The sequence below is a fragment of the Rutidosis leptorrhynchoides genome, chromosome 7 (assembly GCF_046630445.1).
Source record: "Rutidosis leptorrhynchoides isolate AG116_Rl617_1_P2 chromosome 7, CSIRO_AGI_Rlap_v1, whole genome shotgun sequence".
In the NCBI taxonomy this organism is placed as follows: Eukaryota; Viridiplantae; Streptophyta; class Magnoliopsida; order Asterales; family Asteraceae; genus Rutidosis; species Rutidosis leptorrhynchoides.
This window is the reverse complement of record NC_092339.1, coordinates 199,044,581-199,054,668: the sequence shown is the minus strand read 5'-3', so window position 1 is coordinate 199,054,668 and position 10,088 is coordinate 199,044,581.

The window sequence follows — 10,088 nt, the reverse complement described above, 5'->3', positions numbered from 1 at the left end:
TGTTTGCGAACAAGTTTAGAATTAACTAAACTATGTTCTAGTGATTACAAGTTTAAACCTTCGAATAAGGTAGTTTTATATATATATGAATCGAATGATGTTATGAACATCATTACTACCTCAGGTTTTGTGGATAAACCTACTGGAAATGAGAAAAATAGATCTAGCTTCAAAGGATCCTTGGATGGCTTGAAAGTTCTTGAAGTAGAATCATGACACGAAAACAAGTTCAAGTAAGATTTTCACTCGAAATAAGAATGTTAAAGTTATATAAATTGAATCAAAGTTTGAATATGAGTATTAACTTGTATTAGAAAGATATCTTACTATAAATAAGAAAGATTTCTTAAGGTTGGATGATCACTCCAAGTGGATTTGCAAGATTGAAAGTAAGCTAGCAAACTTGGAAGTGTTGTTGGTGTGTTCTTGAGTAGTTGTTTTATAACTTGGTTTATGTATGGATTTATGAACTAGAGTGAGCTAGATTTTGATGAAGATGATGAAGAACACTTAGAACAATTGAAGAACTCTTGAGAGAGTTTAGTTTGATGCATAAAAATTGAAAAATGAAAGTGTTTATGGTGATGATTGAAAATGTGATGTAGGTACTCCATATAAAGTCACATTAGTTTGTAATTTTGTGTAATCATTCATGATAGTTGTCAAATGATGGTTCCCACATGGTTAGGTGACTCACATGGGCTGCTAAGAGCTGATCATTGGAGTGTATATACCAATAGTACATACATCTAGGAGCTGTGTATTGTACGAGTACGAATACTGGTGCATATGAGTAGAAATGTTGATGGAAATGAATGAGAATGTAATTGTGAGCATTTTTGCTAAGTAGAAGTACTTTGATATATGTCTTTAAGTCTTTCAAAAGTGTACTAATACATATTAATACACTACATGTATTTACATTATAACTGAGTCGTTAAGTCACCGTTAGTCGTTATATGTAAGTGTTGTTTTGAAACCTTTAAGTTAACGATCTTGTTAAATGTAACTAATCCATTGTTATTATACTTAAATGAGATGTTAAATTGTTATGTTAATATAATAACATGTTGTAAAAATATATCTTAACATCATATATATATATGTTAAAATACTATTACAACGATAATCGTTACATATATATATTGTTTCGAAACTCTTAAGTTAGCAGTCTTGTTTTTACATATGTAATTCATTGTTAACATACTTAATGATCTTCTTAATTATCATTTTATCATGTTAAACATAGTGTATCAATATCTTAATATGATTCATATGTATTTAGTAAGACGTTGTTATAACGATAATCATCGTATATATCGTTTCGTGTTTCTTAACTTAGTAATCTCATTTTTTATGTATATAACTCATTGTTAATATACCTAGTGAGATACTTACATATCATATACCATGTTGACTATATATATATATATATATATATATATATATATATATATATATATATATATATATATATATATATATATATATATATATATATCATGTCGTTTTTACAAGTTTTAACGTTCGTGAATCACCGGTCAACTTGGGTGGTCAAATGTCTACATGAAACCTATTTCAATTAATCAAGTCTTAACAAGTTTGATTGCTTAACATGTTGGAAACACTTAATCATGTAAATATCAATTTCATTTAATGTATAAAAACATGGAAAAGTTCGGGTCACTACAGTACCTACCCGTTAAATAAATTTCGTCCCGAAATTTTAAGCAGTTGGAGGTGTTGACGTATCTTCTGGAAATAAGTGCGGGTATTTCTTCTTCATCTGATCTTCTCGTTTCCAGGTGAACTCGGGTCCTCTACGAGCATTCCGTCGAACCTTAACAATTGGTATCTTGTTTTGCTTAAGTCTATTAACCTCACGATCCATTATTTCGACGGGTTCTTCGATGAATTGAAGTTTTTCGTTGATTTAGATTTCGTCTAACGGAATAGTGAGATCTTCTTTAGCAAAACATTTCTTCAAATTTGAGACATGGAAAGTGTTATGTACAGTCGTAAGTTGTTGAGGTAACTCAAGTCGGTAAGCTACTGGTCCGACACGATCAATAATATTGAATGGTCCAATATACCTTGGATTTAATTTCCCTCGTTTACCAAATCGAACAACACCTTTCTAAGGTGCAACTTTAAGCATGACCATCTCTCCAATTTCGAATTCTATATCTTTTCTTTTAATATCAGCGTAGCTCTTTTGTCGACTTTGGGCGGTTTTCAACCGTTGTTGAATTTGGATGATCTTCTCGGTAGTTTCTTGTATTATCTCCGGACTCGTAATCTGTCTATCCTCCACTTCACTCCAACAAATTGGAGACCTGCACTTTCTACCATAAAGTGCTTCAAACGGCGCCATCTCAATGCTTGAATGGTAGCTGTTGTCACTACAAGAAAAATGCTCCTATAGGACCTTTTTTTCTGGGACCTAGTAAAATATGGTCCTAAATGCTACTTACATAGGACCAAACAATATTTAGGTCCTTTTATGAGCTACACTTTTAGAGTATGGTCCTATTATGAGGTACGCTTTTAGAGTAGGGTCCTATGATGAGATACACTTTTAGAGTAGGTCTCATAATCATATATTTTCATAGGACACTTAAAAAGTAGATCCTAATAGAGGATCTTATAAGACATTTATTTGATAGAGTCTCATTATATGTTTATGTAATAGGACACTTAATATGAACGTCATATTAAATATATCTTTAGAGGCCAACTATTTCCGAGAGTCTTATTAAATTGTATCATGTTAGGACTTTTGGTACTTATGTCCTATAAATTTATGTTATTAAGACACATTATATGACGGTCATATGAAATGTACCTTTATAGGATGTTTATTTTTGTGAGTCGTGTCATAGTAGAACATAATAGGACTTAATATGACTGATTGATATTTTTCTGGCTTAATGGCCATATGATTTCATATGACACTTTAAGTGTGAACCATAAGATAGTACTTTATAAGACATTTATCGGCATAGTGTAGTATTACATGTTAATTTAATAGAACACCTTATATAAAAGTCATATGAAATAAACTCTAATAGGACATTTATTTGTCATAGTCGTATTATAACATAAGCTAACAGGACATATGATATTTATGTTGTATCATTGTAAAATTTTACGACACGTTAATTATAATTATCATATGAATTCATAGGACACTTTAATTGTGAATCATCAAATAGAACTTTATAAGACGTTTAACGATTTAGTGTCGCATTATGTGTGAATTTAATAGGACACTATATAAAAAGGTCAAATGAAATAAACTATCATAGGACATTTTTTTTTCATAGTCGTATTATATCATAAGCTAATAGGACATGTGAAATATATGTCGTATCATTATAAATATTTAGGACGCTTTGATTCTTTAATGTGACAGATGAGTTGTTGGGATCCTAAATATCATATGATTTCATAGGACACTTTAATTGTGAATCATCAAATGGAACTTTATAAGACATTTAACGATTTAGTGTCGCAATATGTATTTATTTAATAGGACACTTTATAAAAGAGTCATATGAAATAAACTATCATATGACATTTATTTTTCATAGTCGTATTATATCATAAGCTAATAGGACATGTGAAATATATGTCGTATCATTATAAATATTTAGGACACTTTGATTCTGTAATGTAACGGATGAGTTGTTGGGGTCCTAAATATCATAGTAATTCATAGGACACTTTAATTGTGAATTATAAAATAGAACTTTATAAGACATTTAACGGTTTAGTGTCGCATTATGTGTTTATTTAATAGGACACTTTTTAAAACAGTCTTATAAAATAAAATATCATAGGACATTTAATTGTCATAGTCGTATTATATCATCAGCTAATAGGACATTTGATATGTATGTCGTATCATTTTAAATATTTAGGACACGTTGATTCTTTAATGTGACGGATGCGTTTTTGGGATCCTAATTATCATACGATCTCATAGGACATTTTAATTGTGAATCATAACATGAAACTTTATAAGACATTTAACGATTTAGTGTCGCAATATGTGTTTATTTAATAAGACACTTTATAAAAGAGTCATGAAGTAAACTATCATAGGACATTTTTTTCGTAGTCGGATTATATCATAAGCTAATATGACATGTGAAATATATGTCGTATCATTAAAAATATTTAGGACACTTTGATTCTGTAATGTGACGGATGAGTTGTTGAGGTCCCAATTGTCATATCATTTCATATGACACTTTCATTGTGAATCATAAAATGAAACTTTATAAGACGAGGGATTCGTCTCGCCATTGGTCGTCTCTTTGTTTGGCCCATTACTACATCCATGTACACATAACCAGTACCATTATTATCAACATAACTATTAATTGTATCATTTAATGACTCATCAACAAAAATACCATGCTTACACTAAAACAAAAATGAGTATGTAAGACCTTTTTTCCTGGGACCTAATAAAATAGGGTCCTAAAAGCTACTAAGATAGAACCAGACAATATTTAGAGTCCCATTATGATATACGCTTTTAGAGTGGGGTCCTAAAGAGCTATTTAGTGGGACACATTATTTTTTTGCGTCTTATTATCATATACTAGCTGAAGACCCAAGAATTCGCGGGGTTTTGTGAGATCGTATGAGATCATATTTAATAAGACACGTTTAATGTTTATAATAGATAGATGGACGAATACCACCAATCCACATAACACAAAATTGAGTAGGTGACATCCATATGACATTAATAATTGACATGACACATATTTTGGTAGCTGTTTTGTTGATGCTTAATAGCTCGCTGTAATGTTCATTAATTAATTTAATTATAATTATAGGCGAAATGTGAGCAATAAATTCACAGGATTATTTTAGGAATTTTGTTTACAATAAATTAGACCTGAATATATACTAACTAATGGTCTCAATTAGGACTTAGGACTTAAATCAGGACCTTTAACTAATTATGTAAAACAACATTATTATAATTATAAAGCATAATATTAATATTAGTAGATAGTTTCACAGAACAAAAGCATAATAGAATAGTAATCTAAAAACTTATAGTCATGCAACACCCATCAAAATGTTTACCCCATAACGAATTTAGAAACCAAAATATAGCAAAAATCGTTTACAACATAAACATTTACCAATTGAAAGAAGTGAACATTCACATAAAGTTGACCAAAATTCAATCTTAGTTGAGCATGTGAACATTCACATAAAGTAAAGCATGAGCTGCACACGAAGAGCATTGTATTTTACATGAATTATGCCATACTTGTCGCAAAGATTAACATTTTTGCCTTTAACAAAATCACGCTAACCAGAAATGTAAGACTTTTGTTGCGGAAGTGTTGACAAAACTCGTAAGTGGCTGAAATAAAATTATCGTAGATAGTAAGTTAGTTAGGGATAATAGTTCCAAAATAAGAACTAACACCAACAATATTACAATAAGGAGACAGATTATAAGGTATGAAATAATAAACCTTACAGTTTACACATCAAGTAACATCACCTATTCGTGCAGGTATAAATAAGCAATGCTTAGCTTGAAATAATGAACAAAGGATTGAATAAGAGTAGCTAGCTACTGCATTCCTTGTGACATCAACTATTCCATGGCAGTCAACCATATCCTTTGTCCTATAAATTGGCAGGTTATGACCCAAAAAGACGGGTGTATATATGAATAGTAATGTTTAAAATGATTTCCGTGTATATATATATATATATATATATATATATATATATATATATATATATATATATATATATATATATATATATAGGGGCAGGATCAATGGGGAAGTAACCAATCGGGGGAAGCGGGGGAAGCAAAAAAAATAAAAACTTCATTTTTTTTTTTTTGGAATTTTTTTTTCAGGCATCAAGATCACACGAAAATATGAACATTTAGAAAAGACACTTCGTGATGAATGTTATTATTTAGGCGGGAAAACGATCGACAAAAATAACATTCAAGATAATATTGTTCGTGAAGAATGTTAACATTTTTTTTTTCTTCATGTTTTGTGAAGTAAAAATTTAGCCCGATTTAGAGTTTAGGGTTTAGGGTTTGGTGTTATGGGTTTATTCCATAATCCCAAAACACCAAACCCTAAACCCTAAACCGTTCGTGTTAAAAACTCAATCTAAATCCTAAATCTAAACCCTAAACCCTAAATTTCTAAACCCTAATATCTAAACCCTATAAACCCTAATATCTAAAACCTAAACATACGCTCGAAAAACACGATAATTGTTATATATTAGTTCTTCGAGCGTTTTCCCGCCAAAATAAAAACATTTATCACAAAGTGTCTTTATTAAATGTTCATATTTTCATCCAATCTATAATGTTCGTGAACAAAGTTTTTTCAAAAAACGAAGAAAAAAAAAATATTTTGCTTGCCCCCGCTTCCCCCCGATTGGTTACTTCCCTCTTGATCCTACCACTTATAATCAAGAAGATTGAGAAGAATACCTAGATTGGCAAATACTCCAAACTTGGATTGGCAAATACTCCATAAACCAGGATACTTGGACGTTATGTTCCCTTCTCGCATATACTACCAGTGAAGCACCCTGCATATCACATAAAAATTATTAGTCTTCTCGAGCATATAATTGAATGTGTTCACTCAAAAAAAGTATTGTTCACAAAGGCATTAAAACAGCTTACTGTCTGACATTGGACAACATGACATTGAACATTCATGTGATAACACTGATTATTAGTAATTCTCGATTGTTTAGTTTCAGAGAATAAGTACAGAAAATAAGCCCCATGAGCAAGTGAATCGAGCATGTTGTATGTTTTCACCATTCTGACTTCACTTCAATTCACCTTAACAATCATAACCCCTATCCGCACCACCAACACCAAGGTTTATCATTAGCTGGATTGCCCTGTCAGTAACACCAACAAAATACCCACTATAACGGCCCGTGTATCCTATAGATTAACAGGCCTATGTAGCATTCATATACTTTAGCATCTTAACACATGAGAAACCATATAAATGACGAAAACAACAATAATAACAACCACAACAACACCCAAATGAAAAGTTGTTGAACATCTCATGATGCCAAAGGAAGGTCTACCAAACAGTAAGGAATCAACAAAGATGATAAGAAGCTACACAAAAAGCAAAATAGTATTCATCTTTTTACCATTAATTTCATGCTTAGACTCATATCCTTCATTGTCCTTATATCTCCTTATATCCAGATTTATTTTACCATTAGTAAACAAAGTAAACAAAGTAAACAATCAAATTATACAGGTCTGTAGCTCTAAAAAATTCAACTCATTAACAATTCAGAACCTAATTTAAGCAGTTAGATGATTTAAAATTCATATAGCAGCTTCATTACTAATTAACTTAAAACCTTATGTTTTACACCCATTTAAGATAATGTAGTAGTATTAAAAATAAAATAAATTATACCATTAACTTACAATATCGTGATTCACATTCTTTGTATCCCTCCCTGCCCTCTTGCTGATGAAGTTCACCAAGTTTGTTGGATCAGAAGTACCCTTTAGAAGTACCCTTTTACAGTCACTTGTGCATATCAACAATTACAATTTGTTCATATCAACAATGACAATTTGTACAACAAATATTATTATCATATCAACAACAATTACAATGACAATTTGTACCGTTCTTTAAAGTAAAACTAGTTAAAGACCCGCGATTTCGCGAGTTTCATAAAATGATAGAGTACTTTGGGTTTGGTTTGCCAGGTATAGTGCCTATGATAAAACTGTAACAAGTTGAGTTGCATACCTTTGCAATATAACGAACGCCATCCAGTACATACACTTTATTCTGTTCTTGGTCAGTGAATTTATCAAAAGCAGATGAGAGATCCTTACCCAGATCTATTTCGATAACATGTTTAACATAACCAACATTTTCTCGCTGAGCAGTTGCCAACCTTTGAAAGTTCATGGTGTGAAATAATTTTTTTGTATAGGTTAAGCGATACATATCAAAAGAATTCAGTTATAAAGGACAGAGACATACACTATCTGAAAATCCTCACTGGGTTTAACTTGTTTGTTGATGTTAAGTCTAGACCCCCACCGGCGATTATTGATTTGAGGACCTAGTTTATTTATGCATACACAAATACGGCTCAAATGGTAAAGAAACTAATGTTAACAGTGACATATACATCTCATACTCTATTTTATTTACCTTCACAGTCTTTCGTTCTACAGTTGTGAAGCATCACAATAATAGGTAATTCTTTTCCAGCATTAGGCAATAGAGATTCATGTAACCTTTCTATATGAACACCCCACAGCTTACATCGAACCCTCTCTCCACTGCAAAATTTAGAAAACAGAGGTGGGCAATTAGTGTTTGCAAGTATTTATAAAATGATTTTATTATTTTAAATAAGAATCCAAAGACACTAATCTTGCATCTGCTAGTTCAAATTCAATAGACTTCTTTTCACTAGTAGATTCCTCTTTAACTGCATATTTTTTGTTTTTGACTAATTATCCAACCACATCTATGGAATAGGTGTACGTAGAGTTAGATTTCATTACCGAATAGGTGCATAGTTACTTTTAAGAATGGTGATTATAACATAATATTAAAGATAACACATCTGGATTGACATAACTTACCAAAAACACGAGTATTCGAAACCAGCCCCTTGTTTACATGATTAAAGGTAACAAAGTTGTAAACATCTTTGCGAAAATTAAAAGGGTTACACCTTTTAACATCGCGGCGATGAGATGACGATAGATGGAGGGATGATGAAGATGGAGAGACGAAGATGGAGGGATGAAGTGGCGGTGGATAGAGCTAGGAAGATGAAGGCGGTGGTTTAGATCAATGTTTCGGGGAGCGATCAGAGGTAATTATCAGGGGAGATGATATATACACAGGCACTTTTTTACTCCATGTTCAAAAATACCCTTAGGGTGCGTTTGTTTAGCTCTTAATGGAATGGTTCAGCACTGAATGCTGAACCATTCGGCATTCAGTGCGTTTGTTTCTGACCTCTGAATGACATATGATGCTGAATGGTTTAGAATTAAGCTCTGAACCATTCAGAGCAGAAACACTCTCTTAACCATTAAGAGCCTAAATTTTCTGTAATATTATCCTGAAATTATATCCTGATCACTTAACTAACAAGTATATTAAATTTTTTACTAATGTAACACGTTAATAAGGTAGTTTTACTCAGTTCATATCGTTCATTCTAAATGATTATCAAACAGCTTATTTTCATTCAGAGCAAATTTATTCAGAGGCTCTGAACCATTCAGATTCTGAACCATTCAGCACTAAATCATTCAGTTTTATCAAACGCACCCTTAAATGATACCTTATACAAATTTTTTATTAAATATTATTGAGGGATATTTTGGAAAAAAAGACTTAAATAATGATGGAAGAAGTAAAAGTAGATGTAGATATATCATCTCCCAATTATCAGAGGATGGGAGGAAACCCCTAATTTTGTTAAAATTAGAGTGCTTCAAATCAAGACAAACTTCTTGAATGACTAGCCAACCATTCAGCGTCACATCATCACTTCCATTCCACTTCCTTCCCAGAATTAAATCCAGGACTGAACACTACTTCTTTCATATTTTATTTTCTTTTTTAATTTTTTTTATAATAACAGGTAATTACAATTATTTAAATAAATCTTATATTTATTAATAATATTAAAAGAATTATTAATTATAAAATTACATTTAATTAAAACTTAAAAATTAATCAAATAAATCAAATAATATGACATGTACACTAATTTGTGACCACATTTTCATTTAATAATGGGACCCACACTCATCTTCTTCAACTATCCCAACTTTCAACTTTCATTTTTACACATCTTCTTCACAAAACCCATCTCATCTTAATTTCATTAGCTAAAATATAAAATATAAAAAGAAAATATTTGGCCAAAATACACCCATTTCATCCGTCCACAGATCTGCTCAAAATGGACGAAAACGAGGACGTGTGAGCTGGGCGGCCTCCTGGGCGGGACCTGGGCGGCTTCAGTGCCATCGG